The following is a 27563-nucleotide window of genomic DNA, read 5'->3' on the forward strand; positions in this document are numbered from 1 at the left end:
AGTATCCTGAGAGCAAAAAGCATAGCTGCTTGTCCACCTGGAGTCAGAGAATGAGCCTGGAGAAAGTTCATGTGTGACTGACTTTCTAAACCACATCCCACCTCCTTCCCTGTGGGTGATACAACCTGAGGGGCATGCGTCTGATCAGCAAGGAACTGATCACAGCACCCTAAGGAGGGTGTGCAGCTCCATTTCATCCCACTCCAAACCACAGAGGTTTCTGATGGCCAGTCCAATACCTCTGCCCCGTGCCCCGAGCTCTCCCATACCATCCACCATAGTTCTGCCTTTGTACCCAACTTGCCATGCTTAATAGATGTCACCTGACATGATTCTCATTTCTGGAGGGCGCTGGGAGGAAGAAAGAAAGTAGAGGGTAAATGTTTTCCCACAGGTTACAAATGAGGAAGCTAAGGCAAGGAAATTAGATTGTCTGCTGCTACCTGACAGTCAGCCCAAGGCTGGTTCTCAACTCAATGGCTGGGAGTAGTGAAGCCATGTTGGACAGGAGTGGTAGACAGAGGCTTACTGGTTCTAAGAGCAAACGCAGGGGGTTGAGCTGAGAAATTTTTAAAATACTTGTCAATAAATATAGACTGTGTGCCCTGTTCCATTAAGAAAAAAAAAAAAAAGTGCCCTGGCCAATGTGACTCCGTTGATTGAGCAGCATCCTGTACACCAAAAGGTCACAGGTTCAACTTCCAATCAGGGCACATGCCCAGGTTGCAGGTTTGATCCCAAGTAGGAAGTGTGTCAGAGGTAGCTGATAGATGTTTCTCTCTCATAGATGTTTCTCTCTGTCTTCCTCTCCCTTTCTCTCTCTAAAATCAACAAAAACATTAAAAAAATAAAATAAAATCAATAAAAACATATCCTCCGGTGAGGATTAAAAAAAAAAATTTTTTTTAAGTCCTGGCTGGGTGGTTCAGTTGCTTGGGCATCATCCCATACATCAAAAAGCTGCAGGTTCGCCGAAACTGGTTTGGCTCAGTGGATAGAGCGTCGGCCTGCGGACTGAAAGGTCCCAGGTTCGATTCCGGTCAAGGGCATGTACCTGGGTTGCGGGCACATCCCCAGTAGGAGATGTGCAGGAGGCAGCTGATCGATGTTTCTAACTCTCTATCTCTCTCCCTTCCTCTCTGTAAAAAAAAAAAAAAAAAATCAATAAAATATATTAAAAAAAAAAAAAAAGCTGCAGGTTCGATTCCCAGTCAGAGCACATACCTAGCTTACAAGTTCGGTTCCGGGTTGGGATGCATTAAGGAGGCAACCAATCAATGTAATCAATGTTTCTCTCTCTCTCTCTCTCTCTCTCTTTCTCTCTCTCTCTTTTTCTCTCTCTCTCCCCCTTCCTCTCTAAAATCAATAAGCATATCCTTGAGTGAGGATTTTTTTAAAATCATTTTAGATGTAGGGAATCAGATAATCTAATAGGAGAGATAGGTTAACCATCCTCATCATCCTCACAACCACCCCCACCTGCTACATAGTGCTTTCTACATATTAGGCAGGTTCTAGATGCTTTACATATGTCAACTCACTTAATATTCATGGTAACCTTGTGAAATAGGTGCTTTTTATCCCCATTTTACAGAAGAGAAAGGGGTCTTTAAGAACTTGCCCAAGGTCACGTGACTGGGGAGTGACTGCCAGGGTCTGAACAGGACATGTAGCCTTAACCATTTCCTGGACTACCTCTCACCACACAAGCTCCTCCACTCCCAGGTCCATCCCCTTCACCTCCCAAGCCATTAGGTAACAGGCTGGCAGGCAAACTCTCAGCCCTGAGGTTCCAGTACCTGTAGCAACTGCCTCCCAAAGTGTTTCCTCCAATTGCAAGAGCCAAGTACTCAGATCTTCATGATGGGCTCCACAAATGTTCTGCCCTTGACCTCCTATGTTCCTTCTCCAGGCTGGGACAAGACACAAGAGGAGGCAGGAGCCAGAATTCTACCAGGATATTCTACTCCCATTGACTCAGAACCCCAGAACAGATGGACAGGGGGATTTCTGAGTGAGTAACTAACCACAGAAGAATAAAGTTATGTAAATCAGCCTGGAACACAGAAAGAAATAAGGCATGGGCTTTCTCAGAATCAAGCTGAGCAAGTGGGAAATACCCAACACAGGCTCCAGCACTGTTCTTGCCTTGAGGCAAAGCTGGGCCTATTGTGAGTTTCTAGACTGTTCCTGATTATAAAACTATAAGGCCTTTACCCCACAGGCAGCAGCAGAGGGACTGCTAACACATTTGGATTTCTCCCACCAACAGAAGAAAGGCCTTAGGATACAAAAATCAGACATATAAATGAAGCTCTGATTCCTCCCCTTCCCTGTGTTCTCTTTTTGCTGAATTATTTTCCCAATGGGCCTCCTGTCACCATCTCCCTCCTGCAGCTTCTAAAACTGAACCCAAAGGATATACCAACTGCTTGGCCTCATCAGGACAGGAGGTGACAGTGGGGGAAACTCCAATGGCAAACCCATTGGCCCATCAGGGAGCCAGGCGATGAAGGCAGTCTGTGCTGCCTGCCTAGAGTCAGCTTGGAACGCTGGAAGGGGAGACTGGACATGCTGCAGCTGGAATTTCAGATTTTCCGTAAGTTAGAATGAAGTTATTTTTCCTGCTTGCTCATCTTCTTCAATAAAACCGTCCTGCTGGTAAAGGTGAAAATTTGTCACCCTCAAAGGCTTACCACTCATTCTGGCCCGCTGTGTACATCTCCAATAGGGAAGGCTCAGGCCGAGTCTAGGGAACAACAAACGAGCTGGAGTGCGTCCAAAGGCGGCAACAGGGTGGTTGGGTCTAGAAATGAAGTGATCTGGGAGACAGCTGGTAGAAGCAGTGACGAGACGAAGAGTAGCTGTTGTCAAATACTTCTGGGTTGTCATGTGAACAGGGGAGCAGGCTCCCTGTCTCAGGCTCTGCCCTTTTACCCACGAGGAAATTGAGGCTTAGAAAGGATCAGTATATTGCAAGGCAAACCAACAGAGCTGGTCTAAGAAGCTGGGCTGTGCCCCAGGGCCTGCATACTGACCCACTGCACTGCACACAGTGGCAAATGCCTTGGTCGTGGAAGAAGCCAATAACAAAAGACCACATATTGTATGATTTCATTTATATAAAAACTAGAGGCCTGGTGCATGACATTTGTACACTGGGGCGGGGGCGGGGGGAGTCCTCAGCCTGGCCTACGCCCTTTAGCAGTCTGGGAGCCCTTGGGGGATGTCCTACTGATGGCTTAGGCACGCACCCCAGCTGCCAGTTGGACATCCTTAGTGCTCCCACAGAGGCAGGAGAAGCTCCCACAACCACCACTGCACTCGCCAGCTGTCAGCCCTGCTTGTGGCTGAGCAGTGCTCTCCCTATGGGAGTGCACTGACCACCAGAGGGCAGCTCCTGCATTGAGCATCTGCCCCCTGGTGGTCAGTGGGCATCATAGCAACCAGTTGTTCCGCCATTGGGTCAATTTGTATATTATCCTTTTATTATATAGGACAGTGATGGCGAATCTTTTGAGCTCAGCGTGTCAGCATTTTGAAAAACCCTAACTTAACTTTGGTGCCATGTCACATACAGAAATTTTTTGATATTTGCAACCATAGTAAAACAAAGATTTATATTTTTGATATTTATTTTATACATTTAAATGTCATTTAACAAAGAAAAATCAACCAAAAAAATGAGTTCTCATGTCACCTCTGACATGCGTGTCATAGGTTCGCCATCACTGATATAGGATGCCCATAACAGGAAAATCTATAGAGGTGCAAAATAGATTAATGGTTGTCTAGGGCTAGGGATGAGGGAGAAACTAGGGGAATGACAATTATGGCTATTTGGGTATGGGCTTTCTTTTAGGGGTGATGAATGTTCTAAAATGGATAGTGGATGCCTGGCTGGTGTGGCTCAGTACTTGAGCATTGACCGATGAACCAGGAGGTCATGGTTTGATTCCCAGTCAGGGCACATGCCCAGGTTGCAGGCCTGATCCCTTGTGGAGGGCATGCAGGAGGCAGCCAATCAATGTTTCTCTCTCAATGTTGATGTTTTTATATCTCTCTACCTCTCCCTTCCTCTCTGAAATCATTAAAAATATTTTTAAAATAATAAAAAATTTAAAAAGAACTAGTTGACTATCCTGTTTCCCTTTGGTTAGAGCGTCAACCCACACACCAAAGGGTCACAGGTTCAATTCCCGGTCAAGGGCACAGACATGGGTTGCAGGTTCAATCCCCAGCCCTGGTTGGGGCATGTGCAGGAGGCAACCAATCAGTGTTTCTCTTTCCCTCTCCCTCTCCCTCTCCCTTTCCCTCTCCTTCTTCCCCTTCCTCCCCACTTCCATTCTTCCTGAAATCAATGGAAAAATATCCTTGGGTGAGGATTATAAAAAAAAGAAGAACCAGTTGGCTATCTTAACAGATTACAGGGAACCTGATAAGAGATAAAGATTATGAATCAAGCAAGGGAAGACAGCAGCTCACAAACTCACTACCTCTTGCCCAAGATGTCACTTACTCAGTCAACAAATATTTATCAAGAACCTACTCTAGGCCACAATTTAGAATGCTCAACATCGCAGAACTGGAGTCCAGAGGCCAAATCCAGCCTGCCAAGCAAAATGTGCCAACCCCTGTGCTAGATGCAGCTAGAGCCATGGGTGAAGGAAAGGGGTGAGTGGTAACAGTCAGGGTCTCCTTGTGGAGTTCACATCCCAGTGAGACAACCCTACAGGTGAGATCCAATTAGAATGCAGAGAAATGTTATAAAGGAAAGAACTACAGCCTGTGTGAGCTCAGAACAAGGGACTGACCTGGGCCAGAAAAGGCTTCCTGCCTGATGGACTTGACTCTAACACCTGAAAGAGCAGGAGGAAGCCACATTTACAAAGGCCCTGGAGAAACGAAGGGGTGGGGTAGGCAGAGCATGTGGTCTGGTGAAGGACTAAAAGGCACCAAGGCAGCAGTACAGAGTGCTGTGCAGGGCAGCCTGCGCTCCCCCGCCCATCCCCCCGGCCTCACAGCCCCAGGTCCAATCACTGGAGGCTATGAGAACAGGGCTGAGAGTCAGCCACCTGACAGTGCTAACTGTGTATAAACCCTCAGCCAGATGACCTAGGAAGACTTAATCCAGCCAGAGGTTGGAGAATTAATCAATGGAAAAATGTTTCTTAATCACCTAACAAAGTGCCCATCGCTTTCTTTACCCAATATCGTACAGGACATAAAATAAGAAAAAGATGCAATCTCGGACTTCAAAGAGAAAACCAGAAGTTGAGGAAACAAGCCCAAGCCCTCAGCTCTGCTACTCAAATGTAATGGCACTCACGCAGAGCCTGGAATGTACTTCCCCAGGTCTCCCAAAGGACTGTTCCCTCCATTCCTGGAGGTCTCTATCAAATGCAACATTTCCCTACCCACCCCACACAAATAACACACTTGTCTTCTCTCCTTCTCCCCGCTCCTCCAGCCCCTCTCCCCCACCCCTCCTAAGCCCCGGCATTCCCTCCCTATGCCCTGACCTTGCTTAGTTTTCTCCCGTACACTTAACTCTGCCCATTATACATGTATCTGTTTGTTCACTGACCAGCTTACACTAGAATGGAAGCTTTATGAGAACCAGACTTTGTTTTTTTTCCAGCACTGAGATCTGAAAGAGTCAGCTCTCAAATAATGGTTTGTGGAATAAATGCAAACACAAAACTCTTAAAGAAAACTTAATCCCTAAATTCCTTGATTTGTAACGTTGGGCAAGTTATTTCTTTATGTCTCAGTCTCCTCATTTGCAAAATAAAAATAATAAAAGTACCTACTTTGTGAGTAAATAAGGAAATGCACATAAATGCTGATTGTTGTTATTACCATGATCATTTGTTATGGGTCTATTTTTGTGTCATGTGTTAAACATATCGCTCATTTATTTTTCATAGAAACCCATGAGGTAACTTTTATTACAAGTTCCCTCTAGATAGATGAGGCTAGATAAGCTGTCCAAGGTCACCCAGTGACTAAGCAGCATAATTTAAATTCAAACTAGCACCACTGGCCCTGATCCTTCTCTCTGCCTGCCTGCCTGCCTGCAAACTGAAAATGCCAACGGAGGCTGGAGAGAGGAGACTGGCATACCCTGGAGCAGTTGGGGCATGATCCCGAAGCAACAGGGACTCGGGCTCTGTACTTAAGGACGAAAAGGACTCAGAGCAGACAAAAGTCATTCTAGGTCAAAAAAAAGGAGGAGGGGCAGTTCTTTTCCACAAGAGACTTACACTACCGAAATACAAACAAGAGAGGACAATAGTGGAATCACAGGACTGGCACTTGGACGAAATCTGAGATGTATCCGGTCCAACCACTTGTTTTATGGAGCAAGAAACTAAGCTGGAAGAGTGATCTGTGAAGAGTTGGGAAATCAGTAGATTGTGCCTCTGTTGACGATGCTTCTGTTCTAAACTAGATGTATTTTTACTCTTTTTCATTTATTTCTTCTTCAAAAGTCATACAAGTAAAACATGCCCACTACAGGCAGAAAAATTAAGCCAAGTGAGGAAAAGGTTAATAGTGTCCCACCACTAGCCAAAAGCTATGTTAAACAGTTTTACATTTAACAGGTTCTGAGTTACATTCAGTGGCTTGCATATCAGAACAGAGTAGGAACCTAAATGAACTGTGCTTCTGTTTCCATTTTTGTTTCCAAGTCTGTTTGCAGTTCATTTGTTCATTCATTCATTCAGCCAGCAAGCATGAGGATCTCATTCGTAATTGGCACAGTTCTAATTATTGGGATTCTGCAACAAACGTACATAATAAAATGATCCTACATTCCTTTCCCACAAAAGTTGGGAAGGAGCACCCCCATTGCTGTTAGCTGCCACTGTCTGTTAAAAACAAAAACAGCAGCAACTAAATACACTAACTACATTCTGGCCCAAGCTCTCAGCAAGAACATGTGCATCATCACTACTGCCCCTATGCCTCACTAACACAGAAAAGAGCTTTTTTAAAGCATAAATCCACAATTTCTTTTCTTTTTATTTTTAATCCTCACCCGAGGATATTTTTCCATTGACTTTTAGAGAGAGGGAGAGACAGAGAAAAATATCAATGTGAGAGAAACATGTGGATTGGTTGCCTCCTGCATGCTCAGGCCTGGTAGGAGCCTGCAACCGAGGTACATGCCCTTGCCCGGAATTGAACCGCCCTTGATCAGAATCGAACCCGGGAGCCTTTGGTCTGCAGGCCGACGCTCTATCCACTGGGCCAAACCAGCTAGGACCATAAGCCCACGATTTCAAAGAGAGCAGAAAAGGAGATAATAACAGAATTTTAGAGACTACAGGGTCAAAGGACAAGTAAGAAACCTAAGAAAGCATTAGCGTCCCAGAGCCCACAGAAGGCTGAGTAATGGCAGCAGCAGGAGGGGCTGCCAGTGGCAGGATTAAAGTCTGCTTTAGAAAGAGTCCCACATCCACCCCCCTCAGGCAGGTGGCTGTACCTCCCTTACCCCAGGGGTTTATTCTTTGGAGAGGGCAAAGCAGTAGGTCTATGGGCTGAGGAAACCACACAGGGAAATAAATGCAGGGCACCACATTGAAGACAGGGGTTAAGTTGAAGTACAGGAGGCCCAGATTCCAACCCTGTCTTCCTTAGGTTCCTGGGCACAGGTTTAGTCTCAGACCATCCAGGAAGATTAGATGATTCTTCTCTAAGGGATTTACACAGTTCAAGAGAAAACACCCAAGATACTAACTTCCTGGGTTCCTAAATGAAACAGGCCACCCAGGCCACCCTACGTGAGGCCTAGAACACACAAATGCCACACACACACACACACACACACACACACACACACACAGCTTAATACCCTACACATATGCAAGCAGATTACCAGGACCACTAGATTTCTGGAGAAAGCCTGTCACAGGAAAGACAGGGAAAACATACATACACTTTATAGAAAATGATGAAGAACACCACTTCTTCCCAAAAATAAAGCTATCATTAATGGCCCCAGAGAAATAAGAGGTAAATATTGCATCTATGAAACCAAAACAAAATGCTGTATTTAAAAAGGTATATTTAGAAAACATAGGAATGCTTAAAAATTAAAGTAATGCTAACTAAAATGAAAACCTCAATAGAAGGGAGTGTAGGGGGGAAGATAGTAAAATTATAGGACCAACCCAGGAGACTCAATATTCAAATTCTAGGAGTTGCAGGGGAAAGAAGAAAGAAAATAGGTCCTGGCCAGTGTGGCTCAGTTGGCTGAGCATCATCACATGCACTGAAAGGTCTCCAGTTCAGTTCGATTCCTGGTCAGGGCACATACTCAGCTCAATGTTTCTCTCTCTCTTCCCTCTCTCTTCCTCTCTCTCTAAATCAATAAAAACATATTTTTTAAAAAGAAAGAAAATAGCCCTAACCGGTTTGGCTCAGTGGATAAAGCGTCAGCCTGCGGACTCAAGGGTCCCGGGTTCGATTCCAGTCAAGGGCATGTACCTTGGTTTTGGGCACATTCCCAGTAGGGAGTGTGCAGGAGGCAGCTGATCGATGTTTCTCTCTCATCGATGTTTCTAACTCTATCCTTCTCCCTTCCTCTCTGTAAAAAATCAATAAAATATATTAAAAAAAAAAGAAAGAAAATAGCAGAAGCAAATCATCATGAAGTAATTCAAGAAAACTTTCCAGAACTAAATGATGTGTGTTCCAAGATTAAAAGTTTCCAAAGCGCACTGGATGAAAGTATACCCACATTAAGGCAGGTCACCTGTGAAATTTCAGAACACTAGAAAGGACACTAGAGACTCCAGACAGAAAAATCATGTTACCTACAAAGGATTAAAATTGAAATAGCATTAGATTTCTCAACAATAACTCTGGAATTTAAAGGAAAATTAAGCAATGCTTTGCACAAAAATAAACTCCTACCCTAGAATCCTACAGCAAGCCAGAATGTCAATACCGTGTGGGTAAAGAATTAATACTTTCTCAGATATGCAAGGCCAACAATTATAGAGCACCGCTCTGTGGTACAACACTCTGCCTCTGGTGCATGTACCCCACGGTGTTGTAAATGCCAGTTACTCGCTGTCTACCCCCACTGTACTCCAGGGTCAAAACTGTCCACTCCTCTCAATAGCCTCACTGGTGCTATGGGGCTACTTAAGAAGAGCACCCACCCACCAAGGGGCAGCAAGGAGTGCTTAGTGGAGGGAAGTGACATCTAAGCTGAATCCTCAAGGATAACTAAAGGATATACAGCACAGTGACGTTCTAGGAAGCGGGATTATCTGCAAAGACTTGGGGAGCCGTCACAATCCATCAATCTGCTGACCCAGACAAGAATCCTTGCCGACAGGTGAAACTCAAGCCAGGCACAAAAAAATCCATGCCCGAGTGGCATCAGTGGCATTACCAAGTATTTGGATTGGTTTTAAACATCGCTCCACAAGAAGGTGATATACAAATCTATAAAATACAACCAATCTGAGCATGACAAATGAAGACAAGGAGGCAAAGGCTGGCTCTGGATGTGACCTAAGGGTCCCTGGAGCAGTCCGGCAGCCCCACAGGACACAGCACACCATAAGGCCAGTGCCCTAATCAGAAAGGTGAAACCAGACCTAATAACAAGCATGCAGAGGCCCCAGATGAAGGGCACCTGGGACCTGGAGGCCAGGCTGGGGCAGAGAAATTCTCTATATTTGGACTTTCTCTCTTCCCCTCACTTGTGAAAGCCAGAGCTTTAAGCTCATAAAGATCCTAGGCTGAGATGGGGAATGAAGGCTTGTCAGCTAAATGCCTGGGAATACAACCAGGTCTCCTGGCTACCTCCTACCCCTTACAGCCTGTCTGGTTGACCACAGGTTTCCATGCAGATATTCACTTGCTGAATGTCAAGGTAAGAAGAAACAGCCAAGAATGAATAACAGTCTGGCCTCTCCACCACTCTAACTCAAATTTACGGAGGCAGCTTTCTAGATATGGCCTCCCGCCCCTTGGCGCCTCCTTTCCCCACTCCTGGAAGGAGGCAGCTGGCAGCTCAAGTCTAATTGGAGTCCCACAGCCCCCTGACGATCTCTGTGCTCTGTAGTGGTGGCTTCAGCAGCAGCAGTGAGGTTTCTGAAATAGAAACAAAGTCAGCCCTGACTAGTGTGGCTCAGTGGTTGAGAGCTGACCCATAAACTAAGAGATCACCGGTTCAATTCCGGTCAGGGCACATGCCCAGGTTGCAAATTCAATCCCCAGTGGGGGGTGTGCAGGAGGCAGCCAATAGATGTTTCTATCTCTCCCTCTCCTTTCCTCTCTCTCTAAAAAAATAATAAAAACATATTGGGGCGGTGGGGGCTTGCCCGGGGTGGGAATGGCTGGCGGGTTGGGGGGGGGGGCGTGTCAATTGGGGAAAAAGAAGACATATGTAAAAAGGAAGGAAGGAAGGAAGGAAGGAAGGAAGGAAGGAAGGAAGGAAGGAAGGAAGGAAGGAAGGAAGGAAGGAAGGAAGGAAGGAAGGAAGGAAGGAAGGAAGGAAGAAAGAAATATTTTTAAAAAAAACAAAGAAACAAAGTCGGGGCCTGTTTGCTTGGTTTCTGCTGCTGGTAACCCGCTGGGATCTGAGCAGCCAAAAAGGAGCCTTTCCTTCCCAAAACAGTCCTTTCACACACTGCTGAACAATGTGCTCTCTTCCCCAGGGCCATGCCAAGGTCTGGCTCTGCTGATAGTATATGTTCAAGGTCAGGCAGTGCACTCAGCTCCAGCTCCCAGAACCATGGCCTAGGCTGGTGCAATGCAGGTCCTTGCTTCCCACCTCCAGGTCCCTTCTTCGATGATTTTACAGACACTTCACATTTCATAAATACAACTCCTCCCAGTCTGAGGCTCTCAGAACTTGAACCTGTATGTTGTTAGTCTCTCCAGTGCTCACTCTTTATTATACAAGTGGTAAGCTGAGGGATGGGTGGGGTAGCTTAAAGGCTGGTGTTGTGGGGACTGCACTGCTGTGACAAAATCTCATGTCAAAGTCAACTCCCAGCTGGGAGTATATATCTCTGACACATGCACCCCAGACACCACACTGTAGTTGTAGGAGGGTGTGTGCATGGGTGAACTGGGCAAGCACGTGCACAAACATACAAATGTGTGAGAACATGAATATAAACAGCATGTGAGTAAACTCACTTGCTGCATGCTATTGGTGAATGTGCGTGTATGAGGGTGAAGATAGAGGCAAATGAGTGTATACGTGAGCAAGCATGTGTGAGAACAGGAGTATGAACAAGCATGTGAGTATGTGTGCAAGAGTGAGTATGTATTGCGTGTGTATGTGTAAGGATAAAGGTACACCTGAGTGTGTATATGAGCAAGTATGTGTGAGAACATAAGAGGTCACATGAACATGAAATATGTATGTGTGTATGGAAGTACACACAGAGAAGGCCCTGGGACACCAAGGCCACATTAGCAACTTGAGACAGTTCCTAATAAGGGCAGAGTACCACCACCCCGTCACCTCCCACATCCAGATATCACAGCACATGCCCGGGGTCTCACCTCAGTCACCTCTTCCCTCTCTCCCCACTCAGGGTGAGCTGCATCCAGGCCTGGGCTTCTGGGTTCCTCCCCCACTCTAGCCCAGCCTCACTCTCTGACCCCAAATCTCCACCTTGCAGGATTTTTTTTTTTTTAAACAAGGGAAAATCCTCCTTACTTCCTTAGGGAGCGATAAATATGAGGATTAGAGAAGTGACATTCTGAAAATGATCTGAGCTACTTGGAAGAAAAGGGGTAGATAAAATACAGAGCATTTTGGCCCAGACTTCACTCAGAAAGACAGAGAGGTTCTGTCTCTAGGGAGGGAAGACCATCTGTAGGGGTCTCCTGCTGCCTGCCTTGGAGTGCTGGGCCCAGTTGAGAGTCCAAATCCAGGTCTCTAACTAACAGGGCTTGTCTAACATACCAAACAGACACAGGGTCCTCGCAGGCCCAGAGAGACTGCTGTCTGGAGACAGGGCACAAATTTCACTCCCCAAGCAGCCTTCCCCCATCTGGAAGCAATTTGCTTCCCCCTCCACCAAGCCAGAGAGTTAGAGGAGAAAGCCTGTCCCTCACCCCTCTGCTGGGTGGCCAGCTTGAACACCTATGAGCAGCCAAAGAACAGGAACAGGGTCAGCCTGACTGTCACACCGGACATCTGCTCAATGCCACCTAAACAATCTCTCCCTTTGCCCCTGAAAACTGGACGATAGTTGAGAGCACAAACTTTGAATCAGACTGACCTAAGCTGACAGCCATCTCCTCGAGCCGAGTCTCTGCTTCCTCCTAAGTGAGATGGATAAAGTTGTCGGGAATAGGACATGCACATGAGGGGTTTGCACTGGGCCTGCATGCACACAATAAGCACCCGATAGATAAGTTACTATTGTTGCTGTTGCTGCTACCTACTCTCAGTCAATTCTCTATACAGAGGCCACAGTGATCCTTTTGAAATGTAAGGTAGGTCGCCCTGGCAAGTAGATCAGCCGGTTAGAGCGTTGTGACCATACACCAAGATTGTGGCTTCCATCTCCAATCAGGGCACATACAAGAAGCAACCAATGAAAGCATAAATAAGTGGAATAAATGAATGTTTCTCTCTCTCTCTATCTCTCTTTCTCTCCCCCTTGGTCCCTTCCTCCCTCCCTTTCTTCCTCTCTCTCTAAAATCAATAAATAAAATTTAAATATATTTTTTTACTTTTTAATATATTTTTATTGTTGATAGTATTATAAATATCTCCCATTCCCCCCCTTTATCCCTCACCTCCCAGTCCCTACCCCCTTCACTACCCTTTTGCCCGTGTCCATGGGCTATGCATATAATTATATAAGTTCTTTGGTTTCTCTCCTCATTCCCCCAACCCCACATCAAGGTATGTCAGTCTGTTCCATGTCTCCATGCTTCGGGTCTTATATAAACACACATACACACACACTTTTTTTTTTTTTAAGAAAAAAAATTTAAGGCAGGTCTGCTTCTCCTTGGTCAAATCCCTCCACAGGCTCCCACCATAAAAGTCAAAGCCCTCAAAATGACCTTCAAGGCCCTATTTGATTCAAATCCCAAGATCTTCCCTTTGCTCACTTCACTCCAGCAGTACTGGGCAGGTCTACACACTCGGACCTCAGAGCCTTTGCACATCCTCTTCCCTCTTCCCTGGGATGCACCTCTTGCAGATATCTATAGGACTTGCTTCACCTCTTCTTCCACCTCTACTGAAATAACACCTCTCAGTAAGGCCTACCCTGTTTAAACCATAATCCTAGACCCCCTATCCCATTCTCCAGCCCCCTTCCCTGTTTCACTTTTCTCTACAGTATCTATCACCAACTGATATACTATAAATTGTAATTATGTATTTATTGCCTGTCTCCCCTACCAAAATATAAGCTCTGGAAGACAGGACTTTTTCTTCATCCCCGCATCCCCAGACCCTGAACAGTACCTGGCCCAGAGGAGCCCAAAATATTTGTGAAATGAATGAGTCTCAGGATACTTAGAGTGAACCAAGCTGAGGCTAGAATCGGAAACACAAGTCCTAAGACCCACTAAGAAACTGTCAGTCCTTTTCAGCTCTGTGGCTGCCTCTGAAAAAAACAATCCTCATTCCAGCCACTTCTCAAAGTCATTGTCAGGAGGAAAGGACAATAAAGTTATGTCTTAGAATACACCTTGGTGCTTTCATAATGGGGAGCCCTACAGAAATAAAAGACCCCAAATCTATTTCTCCAACATCATCCCCAGGCCAGCTTTTAGTCCCAGGACAGGGGCCCTAAGTGTTAAGAGGATATCACAGGTAAGAATCTACACAGACACAGTCCATGCCTTGAGGAGCTAGCTGAGTCAGGTTTTAGGTCTTCCAATGGTGGGGCACATCTGGTACTATTCCCCACTGAGTCCCTGCTGCCAGGACCTGCATGCACACATTAGGTGCTCAATAAATGTCATGCAAAAGCATAAATGAGTAAATCCTATACTGATAACCACACAGAAATTAGAAAGATCACCAACATTATATGAAAATCCTGAATAAAGTATTAGTTGACCTAAAACAACATGCAGACAACAGCTACCACAGATAATACTGACAAAATCATATATTTTCATTATCTTCACATCAAGGGCAAGTGTACTGTAAGGCAGATGCTAAGGCATTGGTGAAGAAAGCCCCAGAGCTGGGAGAACAACTTCAGGAAACCTTTGGTGAATACATTTCAAGATTTAGGCCAAAATAATGCAGATTGTTCCGCCCAGGTCCAGGCATGTGCTAGAAGCAGCTAATCAATGTATCTCTCTCTTTCCTGCCCTCCCTCTATAAATCAATGAAAAAAAATATCCTTAGGTGAGGATTAAGAACAACAAAAAAAACAAACAACAAAAAACTTGCTCTTCCTTCCACAATGCCAAATTCTACCGAAATAAAAACCAAAGAGCACCCATTTAAAAAAAAAAGAATACATATTCACACTCTCCACTGCAAAAAAGGGATGGAGGTGAAAATAATTACATTCAAATACTCTATTCCATTTTCTTACATTCCAGATAAAACTCTTTTTCTTTGGGGTGGGCGCAGATTTTGCCTACTAGACTATGGCCTCTTAGAAGATAGTGAGGACATATAGCACCTGGCAGTTAATAAATTAAATAATTTCCAGCTGATTTGGTCTAGTACCAGTAGTATTACCCTACCCAAGACCCATCAACAATCTATTCCCACATTCTTCCCCTCTCGCTCAAGATTTGTCTTAAGAATCAATTCTCACCCTGGACAGGTAGTTTAGTTGATTAGAGCGTCGTCCTGATACGCCAAGGTTGCAAGTTCAATCCCCTATCAGGGCACAAAACAATAGTCAGGAGCATATTCCAGGTGTGTTTTCTGAATGTGTGTGTATAGGCTGGGGATGCAGAATTGTAAAGGGGGGATGAATCATTGGGTTCAAAGGGATGAGTAAGATTTAGAATCATTAAGGTGAAGGGTATCTTAGAGATTATTTCATGCAACATATGTAACCTTACAATGCCAAACACAAAATCCCTGATCAATAAATATCAGTGCTGAGAGCTTGCTACTTCCTAAGGCTCTACCTGTAAGAAAGTTCTTCCTGGAACTACATTCAAATCTCATCTTCTGGGCCCGGCTGGTATAGCTCAGTGGATTGAGCATCATCCCATGGACCAAGAGGTCCCAGGTTAGATTCCCAGTCAGGGCACATGCCCAGGTTTTAGGCTCAATCTCCAGTAGGGGGTGTGCAGCAGGCAGCTAATCAATGTGCCTCTCTCATCAATGTTTCTATCTCTCTCCTCCTCCTCCTCCCTTCCTCTCTGAAATCAATAAAAAAAAATTTTTTAATCTCTCATCTTCTGGAATCCCCTACCCATGGGACCCAGGTTTGGCCTTCTGAAGCCAGAGGATATGTTTAATTCCTCCTCTTCCACACCAACCCTGCATGGGCTAGGAAACCATTATTGTGTCCCCACTTTCTATAACACTCCATAAAAATAATTTCCAGACAAAATGAATATTCCCAAATCCTTCATCCAAGTCACATGTAGTGTAGTTTACACCATCCTAGTCACCCTCCTCTGAATAAATTCAGAATTGAAAGTGTCCCAAGCAGAATGAACAAAACCCAATGCTGCAGATGTAGGGTGAGCTCCATAGAGCACAAAGAGTCTAGTCCTGGGGTGGGCAAACTTTTTGACTCGAGGGCCACAATGGGTTCTTAAACTGGACCGGAGGGCCGGAACAAAAGCATGGATGGAGTGTTTGTGTGAATTAATATAAATTCAAAGTAAACATCATTACATAAAAGGGTATGGTCTTTTTTTTTTTTAGTTTTATTCATTTCAAACCGGCCGGATCCGGCCCGCGGGCCGTAGTTTGCCCACGGCTGGTCTAGTCTGTATTCCCAAGAGCAGAGCTTATACCCAGGATGGTACTTTTCTCCTAAGTAACCACAGAGCATGGTTAGCATATGTTTTTTTTCCATTGATTCATTCAGTCAATAAACATGAGCTATCAGGCACTGGGCTAGGTACAAGGGCTACTAAGAAAAATGGCATATCATCTTTGTGCTCAGGGAGACAGCCTACTCAGAGAGATTTTTAAAAAACACACACACAGATAAAACTATGAGGAAAGAAACATACTTGCTTTTGGGATCTTATAGGAGACTGACTAGGGATCCCTCCTCCAGTGAGTCTTCCAAGAATGCAGGACTTCTGCTTACAGCCATAGTGACTGGATTTACCTGCCCCCCTTCAACAGCTAAAACGCTGGACAGAACACATGAACAACTGCTTCGGAGGATGGACAATAGGCAGCACAGAGCTGTACTCCCTGAGAGAAAGGAAACAAGAGTGAGTCCCATGACTGCCCAACTTACTGCCTAGAGCAGTGATGGCGAACCTATGACACGCGTGTCAGAGGTGACACGCGAACTCATTTTTTTGGTTGATTTTTCTTTGTTAAATGGAATTTAAATATATAAAATAAATATCAAAAATATAAGTCTTTGTTTTACTATGGTTGCAAAGATCAAAAAACTTCTATATGTGACACGGCACCAGAGTTAAGTTAGGGTTTTTCAAAATGCTGACACGCCGAGCTCAAAAGGTTCGCCATCACTAGCCTAGAGGCAACTTCCACACAGCAGCACAGCAGGAAGAATCAAAATGGACCCAACCAAGTTGAGGAAACAGAAAGTCAAGTTCACAGAGCAAGAATTTATAGGGCACAATACTGGAGAGGAGGAGACTGCCCACAGAGAGTGCTCTGGAGAACTGCAGAAGAGTCCCCTTGAACCTCTTGCTGATGTGCACGTGTGTGGCGTGAAGCTCCACAAGACTGAGAAAAGAACCAATAGCAAGCAACAAGCCAAACAATTAGTGGAGCTCATAAAGAGCCAGAAAGAATTCACATTTTCACCTGCAAGAGTAGCAGGACCTCATAACACATAGGGCACTGGACAGAGTCCTTAAAAAGATGATGCCTCAGTAGTGAAGATAAATTAGTCCAGATTAAAGGCTGGATCCACCTTAACAAAGCTTAAAAGCAAGCCTTGGAAGTATTAGACTGATCCTAAGCAATTTAAATGCATGCCAGAATAAGTCCAACACTATTTAAAGAAATAAAACAACATTAAATTCACAATATCTGGAATCCAATAAAAAGTTAGCAGGTATTGCCCCGCTTGTGTGGCTCAGTGGTTGAGCATCAACCCCAGTCAGAGCACATGCCCGGATTGTGGGCTCCATCCCTAGTAGGGGGCGTGCAGGAGGCAGCCAATCAATGATTCTCATCATTGATGTTTCTATACCTCTCTCTCTCTCTCCCATCCTCTCTCTGAAATCAATAAAAACATACTTTTTTATTAGCGGGTATTTAAAGAAGCATAAAAATATGACCCATAACCAGAAAGAAAATCAGTCAACAAAATAAACCCAAAAATGACAGAGATGATAAAACTAGTAAACAAGAATGAAAAACAGCCCTGGCTGGTGTGCTCAGTGATTAGCCAGAGCACCACAGGGTTACAGGTTCAATTCTCAGGTAGGGCAAGTACCTGGGTTGCAGGTTTGATCCCCAGCCCCGGTCAGGGCTCGTGCAAGAGGCAACCTGTATCTCTCTCTCCCCCCTCCCCCTCTCCCTTCCACTCTCTCTAAAATAAAAGCAATGAATGGGAAAAATCCTCAGGTGAGAAAAAAAAAAGAATGAAAAATAGCTTTTATAAGTATGGTCCACATACACAAGAATGAAGAGGAAAACATAAACATGATGAAAGAAATGAAAGATATAAAAATTCAAATGGAACTTATAAAGATGAAGAATATATCTGAAATGAAAAATACACTAGACGGAATCTATAATAATAAAAGCGTAATATGCAAATCAACTGAATGACCGAACAGCAGAATGACTGTCTGGACAACCACGCTATGACACGCACTGGCGCCAGACCAGCCAAGGTGGGTGCGATGCCATCGGTCAGGGGGCCCTGCCATCACCCCACGATCACCCTGCAGAGGGAGGTCCAGGCCACCTGGCCAGCAACTACAGAGGGAGGTCCATGGCAGCGCTGTGGTGGGTGGGCGGGGCCTCCCTCTACAGAGTGATCAATCTGGGACCCCCCCTCCCGCAATCAATAGCCCCACAGAGGGAGGCCCAAGCCACTGGCCAGAGATGCTGTGGTGGGTGTGCAGGGCTGGCCAGCAATCGCCCCACAGAGGGAGGCCCAGGCCAGCCAAGCAATCGCACCCCACACCTGTCACCTGCAGAGGGAGGTGACCAGTGACGGAGGGGGGAAAGCTGGGGGGGGGGGTGGGCAGCGCAGCACGGATTGCAAGCAGTGGCAGTGGCAGGGGCAGGACCAGCTGCCAGCAGCCAGGGGAAGGAAAGCCCCGATAGGCCCTGATCTCCAGCCAGGCCTAGGGACCCTACCCGAGGGGTCACGGATTGTGAGAAGGTGGAGGCCGGGCTGAGGGACACACACACCCCCACCCTGTGCACGAATTCGTGCACCTGGACTTTGGTTAATTAATAACAGATTAGACACTGCAAAAGAAAAGAGCATTGACTTGCAGATAGAACAATAAAAACTATCTAAAATGCCCTGGCCGAGTGGCTCAGTTGGTTGGAGCACTGTTCCATACACCAAAAGGTTGCAGGTTTAATTCCCAATCAGGGCACATACCCAGGTTGTGGGTTTGATCCCTGGTCAGGGCCCATGCAGGGGAAACCGATCAATGTTTTTCTCTCTCTTTCTCTCTCTCTCTCTCTCTCTCTCTAAAAATCAGTAGACATATCCTCAGGTGAGGATTTAAAAAAACTATTTTAAATGAATCAGAGAAAAAAACCACTGAAATTAAAAAAATTTTAATTTTTGTTAATTGATTTCAGAGAGGAAGGGAGAGAGAAAGCAAGAAACATCAATGAGAGAGAGAATCATTGATTGGCTGCCCCCTGCAAGCCCTCTACTGGGGATCAAGCTCACAGCCTAAGCATATGCCCTGTCCACGAACCAAACCATGACCTCCTGATTCATAGGTCAACACTCAACCACTGAGCCACACCAGCTAGGCTAGACTGAAAAAAATTAACGAAGCATCATCAATTTATAGTACAATAGCAAACAGTCAATCCTATCTAATAAAAGAGAAACATGGTTATTAGCCATACATCCGCTACCCTTCCCATTGGCTAATAAGGGCAATATGCAAATTAACTGCCAGCCAATATGGCGGCCGGCAGCCAGGCAGCTTGAAGCTAACATGAGGCTTGCTTGCTTCAGTGACCGAGGAAACCAACGTTCCCCGCCTGCCTTGCCGGACTCTAAGCTTGCAGTTTGAAACATTGTTACAAATATAGAAGCTAAACAAAACCCCAGAAACCTGCTTTCAGCCAGCCAGGATATCAGAGCTGGAGTTGATACAATGTTTCAATTATAGAACCCAAACAAACCAGATACCTGCTTTCAGCAGCAGAGGCCTCAGAGTTGGAGCCAGTGCTAAAGCTGGCCCAGAATAAAAACAAAAAAAGGAAAAAAGGAGCAGCTGGGAGCTTCAGTCACCCGCCAGCCTGAAAACAGCCCTCAGCCCCTCACCCAGGCTGGCCAGGCACCCCAGTGGGGACCCCCACCCTGAAGGGTGTGTGACCAGCTGCAAACAGCCATCAGCCCCTCACCCAGGCTGGCCAGGCACCCCAGTGGGGATCCCCACCCTGATCCAGGACACCCTTCAGGGCAAACCAGCCGGCCCCCACCCATGCACCAGGCCTCTATCCTATATAGTAAAAGAGTAATATGCCTCCCAGCACCGGGATCAGCGGAGCCACGAGGCCTCCCAGCACTGGAATCAGTGGAGCCAAGAGACCTCCCGGCACCGGGATCAGTGTGACGGGGGCAGCGCCCAAACCCCCTGATCGCCCTGCGGCTCTGTGTGTGACAGGGGGCGGGGCCACAACCTCCCTATCTGCCCTGCTCTGTTCGTGACAGGGGAAGGCACCCCAACGCCCTGATCGGCCCTGCTCTGTGCCTGATAGTGGGGAGCTCCCCAACCCCCTGATCGCCCTGTGGCTCTGTGTGTGACATGGGGCGGGGCCACAACCTCCCTATCCACCCTGCTCTGTTCATGACAGGGGAAGGCACCCCAACCCCCTGATGGGCCCTGCTCTGTGCGTGACAGGGTACGGAGCCCCAACCCCGCTGATGGGCCCTGCTCTGTGCGTGACAGGGTACGGAGCCCCAACCCCGCTGATTGGCCCTACTCTGTGCGTGACAGGGGGTGGCGCCGCAACCTCCCCATCGACCCTGCTTTGAGTGACAGGGGGCGGTGCCCCAACCCCCCAATCAGCCCTACCCTGAGCGTGACTGATGGTGGCATCGCAACCTCCCAATCCACCCTGCTCTGTGCATGACAGGGGGCGGCGCCCCAACTCCCCAATTGGCCCTGCTCTGAGCCTGACCAGGGGCTGCACCTAGGGATTGGGCCTGCCCTCTGCCACCTGGGAGCAGGCCTAAGCCAGCAGGTCGTTATCTCCCGAGGGGTCCCAGACTGCGAGAGGGCACAGGCCGGGCTGAGGGGACCCCTCCTCCCCCCCGAGTGCACAAATTTTTGTGCACTGGGCCTCTAGTATACTTATAATTAGAGTTCTAAAAAGAGAGGTGAGAGAAAGGAGAACAGAAAAATACTTGAAGAAATAATAGCTGAGCAAATTTTCAAATTTGCTAAAACAATGCAAATAAGAGATAAAACAAGGCAGGATAGGAGGGGCACTTCAACCAAGGTAGACACACCAAGGACAATGAGAAATGAGAACCTTCATGGTGGGAGAGGGAAGAGGGGCCCTGGGTAACCTGGCATTACAGAAACAACAGGGACACAGTGGCTCACAGTGGGAAGCAATGAGGCTGGAGGGGGCAGGTGCCAGTTCACAGCAGACTCTGCATGCCTCACTCAGTCACTTGGACCTCTTCTTGAAGGCCAGAGGGACCGCCTTGTCCTGGAAGGGCAACTGATTTTTTTAAAAAATATATTTTATTGATTTTTTTACAGAGAGGAAGGGAAAGGGATAGAGAGTTAGAAACATCGATGAAAGAGAAACATCGATCAACTGCCTCCTGCACACTCCCCACTGGGGATGCGCCTGCAACCAAGGTACATGCCCTTGACCGGAATCAAACCTGGGACCCTTCAGTCCGCAGGCCGACGCTCTATCCACTGAGCCAAACCAGTTAGGGCACAACTGATTTTTTGAACTACAAAGTCAGACTTTTCAGTTCTCCTAAGTAGGAGAGTCCAGAGAACAGAAGAAAGGTTTGAGGCCTGGCTGTGACATCTGTGCCCTTAGCCTGCTCCTGTTTGAAACAAACACCAGAGACAACAAAAACATCGTACCCACCTGAAAAGTTTTGCCTCCCTAGGACTCCTAGAATCAGATAACTCTTAAGTCAGAAAGGACTTCAGGGATCAAAGACTCCCGGCTTTACAGATGAAAAAAGTTAAGGCCCAGAGAATTGACAACTGATCCAGGACCACCTAGGAGTCCTGACTCCCAGTTCCAGTCCCCACTGCCCCACCAGCCCTATGGATTGCTCTGGATGATACAGTGAGCCCGTGAATGTCTACACAGGCTTGCTGCTATATGTCCACTCTAGCTCCTTCCAGGCACTGGCAGATTCCTGGCCTCACTTAGCTCCTGAACATCCACTGGGTAGGTGCTAGGTATGTGTCTCCCTCATGTGCACTGAGCAAAAGTAACTCTGGGCCTGACTCCAGGAAAGGGAGAAGAAATAAAGCTCCCTGAAGACTGGAGGCCAGAGCTGTCCTGAGGCTTCCTAAGGCTGAGAGGGTCGGAGAAACAAAAGAGACAGAGAGACAGAGAGCCTGGCCCACCAACCCAGCCAGTGGGAGTTACCAGCTGACCCCCAGAGGCAGGGATGAACTAACTGGTGGGGGAGAGACATTCCTATGGCCTCTATGTCCAACTCCCTTAACAGATTGGCCCTGAGCCATGCACTGTGCTTGCCACCCCTCTCCTCCCAGGGGAAGAGGAAATTGCCTTGAACTCTCCTTCTCCCCCTCCCCAAGACCCACACACTCAGCTCTGGGTTGGGCAGCACCTCTTTACAGGGGTTAAGAATAAGCAAATTCTTGGGCTATTCCTGGAGCCTTGATTTTTATCATCCTTCCATTCTGGTCAATTCTGAGAGGCCAGTGGCCCGGAATGCCAGAGAGATCTGAGCCCAGTCCACCAAACCCAAAATAACCCTACACATGCCTCTCTCAAGTCCTCATGGATTTGTCCATTTTGTATGCATGTTTTCCTACAAATGGCCTATTTTGCCCACACACACAAAGTGCTGGAAACTCGAAGGCACCCCTGGGTGAACTAAGAAAGATGGGAGCAGGGTGCCGGGGGAGGGGAGCACACAGAATCCAGGGTTGGGAACAGAAAGTCTGGCTCCAGGCTCCTCTGCTCAACTGCCTGGAGATCCTGGGATAACCAGCCTCCGTTCCCTCAGTTATGAAACTCCCAAGCAGTGGCCTCCTCTTCCCTATAACTTCTTCTCCACCTCTGGGGAAAGGCAGCGTAAGTCCCCCTCCCAGAGCTGCAGACTCTAATAAGGAGCTCCTGCCTTAGGAGGAGTCCTGCTTCCTCCCAGAGACATTTCAAGCCCCTGAGATGATGGGGATGGATGGTTTTAAATCATGCAAGTGCGCTAAGTGTCCTGGGGAAATGGCTAAATTAGGGACAAGTTTCTTTTTATATCACAAATGCACTATTCACTCATTCAAAAAACACTGGAGTGCCCACCAGATTGCTAGGCAATGAGAAAACATGCAAAGCATCAGTGGAGGGGGAAACCAAGACCTTTGCTCTTCAGAAGGAATAGAGGGACAGAGATTGAGGTGAGCCATCAGAAATGCCCTGCCTATCAGAGCTTCCCAGGGGGCTGCACACAGATATCTGGCAGTGGGAAGGCTGCTTGGAATCCTGGTGCATGGGGAGGGTGAGGTGGCTGCAGGGTCTCAAAAACACCAGGGCCAAAGACCAGTTCCCTATACCGCTGGGTTTAAGATGTGGCCACTCCTATGTGTCTGTTCATGACATGAAGCAAGAATATGTTTAAAGTACTTGATTTAAAGCCACCACCACCACAAAACAGGGAAACCTGAACTGGTAAAATGACCAAGAGTCATTTGGATAAGCTGTGAGGAAGGTGGAGAATAAAATTGAGGTAACATCATTTTGATGCCAAATTAGGTATGAAATAGGGCAGTAAGACTTCAGTGGTCATCTCCTTTGAGTCCGACAGAGAAAGCTCTGGAGGCATCTACTAGCAATCTCATTCCTTGCTATTTTCAGAGCCCACTCCTAGGGCTGTGGATGCTGCAGGACCAAACCCTGAGGGAACAGAACCAGATAAAACAAAAAGACAATTGATAGCCAGGAAAGGTTTGGGGACTCACCTCTCCCACATCAGCTGAAGCTCTCTTATCCCACAGAGCACCTGGCCCAAAAGATGCCTCAGACCCTTAAGGAATCAAAATGCTCGGTAATTACTTGTTGATGAACTGATAGTGTGACTCCTGAGCATGCTGAAGTGGGAATCCATCCTCACAGCCGTAGAGACTCAGAAATGGTGGGTGGAGGCTGGAAGAGAAGTCTGGCACCATACAGGGGCCGCTTGGGTCTCGCTTATGGGGAATTTACCTATTATATGCTTCAAACTGGCCAACTTGGAGCAGACTGAGGGCCTCCATCCAGTTTTTCCAATTCCTTAGCCAAAAGCATTGCTGAGGTTTCTTGTCTTGCTTGTGATGCCAGATTTCTTAAAGGTTTGCAGACATCAACACTAAGCACTGGTGCACATGCAGCCCGTAAGCTGATCAGATATCAATAACCCTGCAACGGTAGCACAATGCTGGCCCCAAAGTCACCCAGACGCATCAAGGTAGCTCCCAAGTGTGGTGCAGCCACTTGCCCCTCCCCACCCATGGTCCTCACCAAGTTGTCTCACTGAGCTGGGCCAATTCTCCCACAGCACAGTCAAGAAGGAAGAGAGTGACCAAGAGGCTGAGCTGTGCAGTGTGCTCTGCACTGTTGCCCAAACAGTGAACCTCTCGGCCACAAAACATTTCTTTCCCAAGAGATGCCAAGAGAGAGCAAGAAGAAAATAAAACACCAAGGGGTTTTCAAATGTGAAAGTCCACTCAGCCTTTGTTCTTATTTGATGAATGCACAAACCACCAGGCAGATGGCAGGCGAGAGAACACCGTTGTACTAGGAAAGTGTATTTCATCAAGTCTGGCCTGAGATCTGCAGGGGGACGTAAGTTTGATGAATGATTAGCGCTGGGAGGACTTCACCAGCAGCTCTGCTGCAGCATCCTCTCAACCAGGACTGGGGATTCCTTAACAACCAGGAGCTGGCTCTTCCCTGTCTCCTTCTGCCTCACCGCCACTGGTGAAGTCACAGGAGAGAAGAGTTACCAAGGCAGGTGATAAGAAAACTATAAAAAGAATACATTGTGGGAAGTCAAAATATTAAGTCCACTGTGAGTTTCCTGAGAAGGAAAAGTGAAGCCTATGAATCATACAGACCTGGGCGGTCTTATTTCACATCAGAGTTACAAGAGAATGGGGAGAAAGCCTGGAGCAGAGTAGGTACAGTATTTGTTGGGTGAATGAATGAGTGAATTCCCAGCAGAGGCCTGGATCTGCAATGACCAGCTGGCTTTCTTAAAGACCTGTCACTCACTGACTCATTCTTCAGAGAGGCCATGATAGTTAGCAGGGGTATCCAGCAGCCAGGCTCCTGGCAGCTCCGGGGGGCAGGACGGCCCCAGCTCCACTTCTACAGCTCTAGCAACCCTAGCAGGAGAAGCTGTCTACCACAACGCTCAAATCCTAGATCACCCCAAGCCCTACCAGCATAAGTCCCACAGAAACACAGAGAATCCACCTCAAACACCACTCCAACCCAAAATGAAGATTAAGTGTCTTGCTCCTGCTATTTTCCCTAGTTGATTCATTTGAGGCAAAGAGTGGTCTGGGAAGGGAAGGGGCCTGTACTATCTTCCAAAGATCTGTGGGGTCTATTCCCATATATTCTAATTCTCCACCTTCTGGGTACATGGAGGACTACACATCCATTCCCTCCCACCCTTGAACACATATACATGCCTTCGGTGTGACTTTGCCAGTCCTCCCATCAAGAGTGGAGTCTTAAAAAAAAAAAAAAAAAAAGGAGTGGAGTCTTGCCCTGAATGGTGTTTCTAAGTGGTTAGAGCCTGCGCACCCAGTGTCTCAGGTTTTATTCTTGGTCAAGGGCACATACCTGGGCTGCAGGTTTGAACTCCAGGCCCAGTTGGGGTACGTGAAGGAGACAACCAATTGATGTGTGTCTCTCACACCAATGTGCGTGTGTGTCTCTCTCTCCCCCCCCCCCCCCACCCTCCCCCCTTCCACTCTCTCTAAAAATCAATGGAAAAAATATTCTTGGGTGAGGATTAACAAAAAAAAAGGGGGGGGGAGAATGGAGTCTTTCCCCCAACCCTGGAGTTCCAGCTGGTGCTCTAACCAAGCAGTAGATGGATTATTCACTGTGAGACATTAGAGCCTAGATCTCAAGAGGTCTTGGAAACTCCATTTTCACCTAAAAGGCTAGTTTCCTTGAGAATGAGAAATCATGTGGAAAAAGATCTAGCTGAGAGCAGTGCCAATCTCCAGACATGTGAGAGGCTCCCTTGGACCATCCAGGTCCTGCAGAGCCCAGTCCAAAGGGCTAACCCACATTATTGTGAGCAAATAAAATGGTTGTTGTGTTAACCTACTAAATTTTGAAGTGGTATATTATGCAGCCATAGATAATTTATATTAAACTCATCCAGCAAGTCTATGTAGCTATTCAGAAGAATGAGGTCATTCTATATGCACTGATGTGGAAAAGTGGCTTAAGAAGTTGCCAAACAGTAAGTACAATACAATTCTACTTATGGAAATTGATAAAGTAATAGGTGGAGAGCTGGATGTTAGTCTATCATAAAACTACCTGAAAATGATATAAACCAAGTATTAAAGGTGATTACCTTTGAAGGGCAGGATTATAGATTTACTTTTCTATAATTTATGTAATGTTTGACTATTATAATGAGTTTGTACTATTTTTTAGAACCAAGGTACTCTTAAAAAATTCATCTTCAATTCTGCTACAAGCTAATTTTTCCTAAAAGATCCCTTTTCATCCTTCATTCTCCTGTTCAGGGACCAACACTAGCTCCCCGCGGCTAGCCTCGCAAAATCTGAACCTCCTCTGGATGGCATTCAAGGTGCCCCTCCCCTGGATTATCTCCAGTCCAACTACCCGGGCCACACCCATCCCTACCCAGATCTCCAAGCTTGACATCCTCACTGCAACCACTCAGCGAGCCCCTACCTTTGCCTCTCTAAATTCACCTCTCCCTCAATGCCCAGCCCCAGCTCCCATGGGCTCCTCCTCGGGTCCCCAGAGAAAGTTCCAACCAGGCCTGTCCTTGATTGGATGGTGTCCTGAATTATTCTCCCTGCACTGCAGGTACTGACTGCCCCTCAAAGGAGACTTTCACAGACCAGCCAACTGGCCACCACTATCTCCAGCTTCTTGTCTAACAGTGGGAGAGGGGCAGGTAGTTCCAACCCTCTGTGCTGCCCACAGCCAGGATGGTGGGTGATAACCATGGGCGGGCACTTCCTTCCTACCCTGCCCATTTCCAGCAGCAATCAAGTGGAAGCCAGTTCGCTAGCTGCTAATATAGAGTGACTCATGCCTTCGGGGATGTTCTCAGAGCCCCCTCCCCACACTCCAGGTCCCACATGCTGCATACGATCCAAACTCTGGCTTCAAACCTAATTGCCTTCCTGGGGGACCCAACAGCTCTTCCTCACTCAGGTCTCTGCACTCTGCATGTCCAGTTTTTAAACAAAGCTGTTTAGAATCTCCTAGGAATAAGACAAGTGGAAAATTGCAAGCGTTGACCTCTACCTTTCTCTAAAACAAAACACGTCATTCTATATGTTCACACACCCCTAAATATACACCCCCATTCAAGCCCAGCCCATCACCCTGCCCCTCAGAGCCCTTCTATAGGATTTGCCCAAGTGGGGGCTGGGGACTTGCTGAGACAGTGTCTGCTCCCTCTGTCCCTGGCACCACCACCCCTAGGGCTTATTGGAATGTTAGGCGCCTAAGCCTTAGTCTCCACACTATGGCAGGTGGCCAAGTGAAAGGGCTTAGAAGGGGCTACCAGATACTGTGTTTGAGTTTTACAATCCCTCTAAGGAGGGGGCATTCATGTCATAGATATGTAATAATCTATTGAAAGTGCTCAGGTGGGCCTCTCAGCTGAGTCCCAGAACAATGCAGGAGAGCCCTCCCACATAAACCCATGTAGGCATACCCAGCCATGCACACTCCAGGGCAAGTATACACATCCTCTCTCTCTATCTCAAGCATACATATTCTCTCTCTCTCTCTTTCTCTCTCTCTCTCTCTC

At 46.9% G+C, this 27563-nt stretch overlaps 1 protein-coding gene across 4 annotated transcripts in view; it reads right to left on the bottom strand.

The window, feature by feature from the left end:
• The window catches only part of TSPAN9 (tetraspanin 9), a 211966-nt gene that overhangs the window by 175240 nt on the left and 9163 nt on the right, over nucleotides 1–27563 (bottom strand). The window contains exon 3 of one of the 4 annotated variants that reach the window (XM_059683862.1): nucleotides 16180–16369. The exons of the other annotated variants lie outside the window; for them this stretch is intronic. The gene's annotated coding sequence lies outside the window, so the exon portion shown is untranslated. The remainder of the gene's footprint in view (nucleotides 1–16179; nucleotides 16370–27563) is intronic. 4 annotated transcript variants of the gene reach the window in all.

Source organism: Myotis daubentonii, chromosome 2, assembly GCF_963259705.1.
Source record: "Myotis daubentonii chromosome 2, mMyoDau2.1, whole genome shotgun sequence".
Classification (NCBI taxonomy): domain Eukaryota; kingdom Metazoa; phylum Chordata; class Mammalia; order Chiroptera; family Vespertilionidae; genus Myotis; species Myotis daubentonii.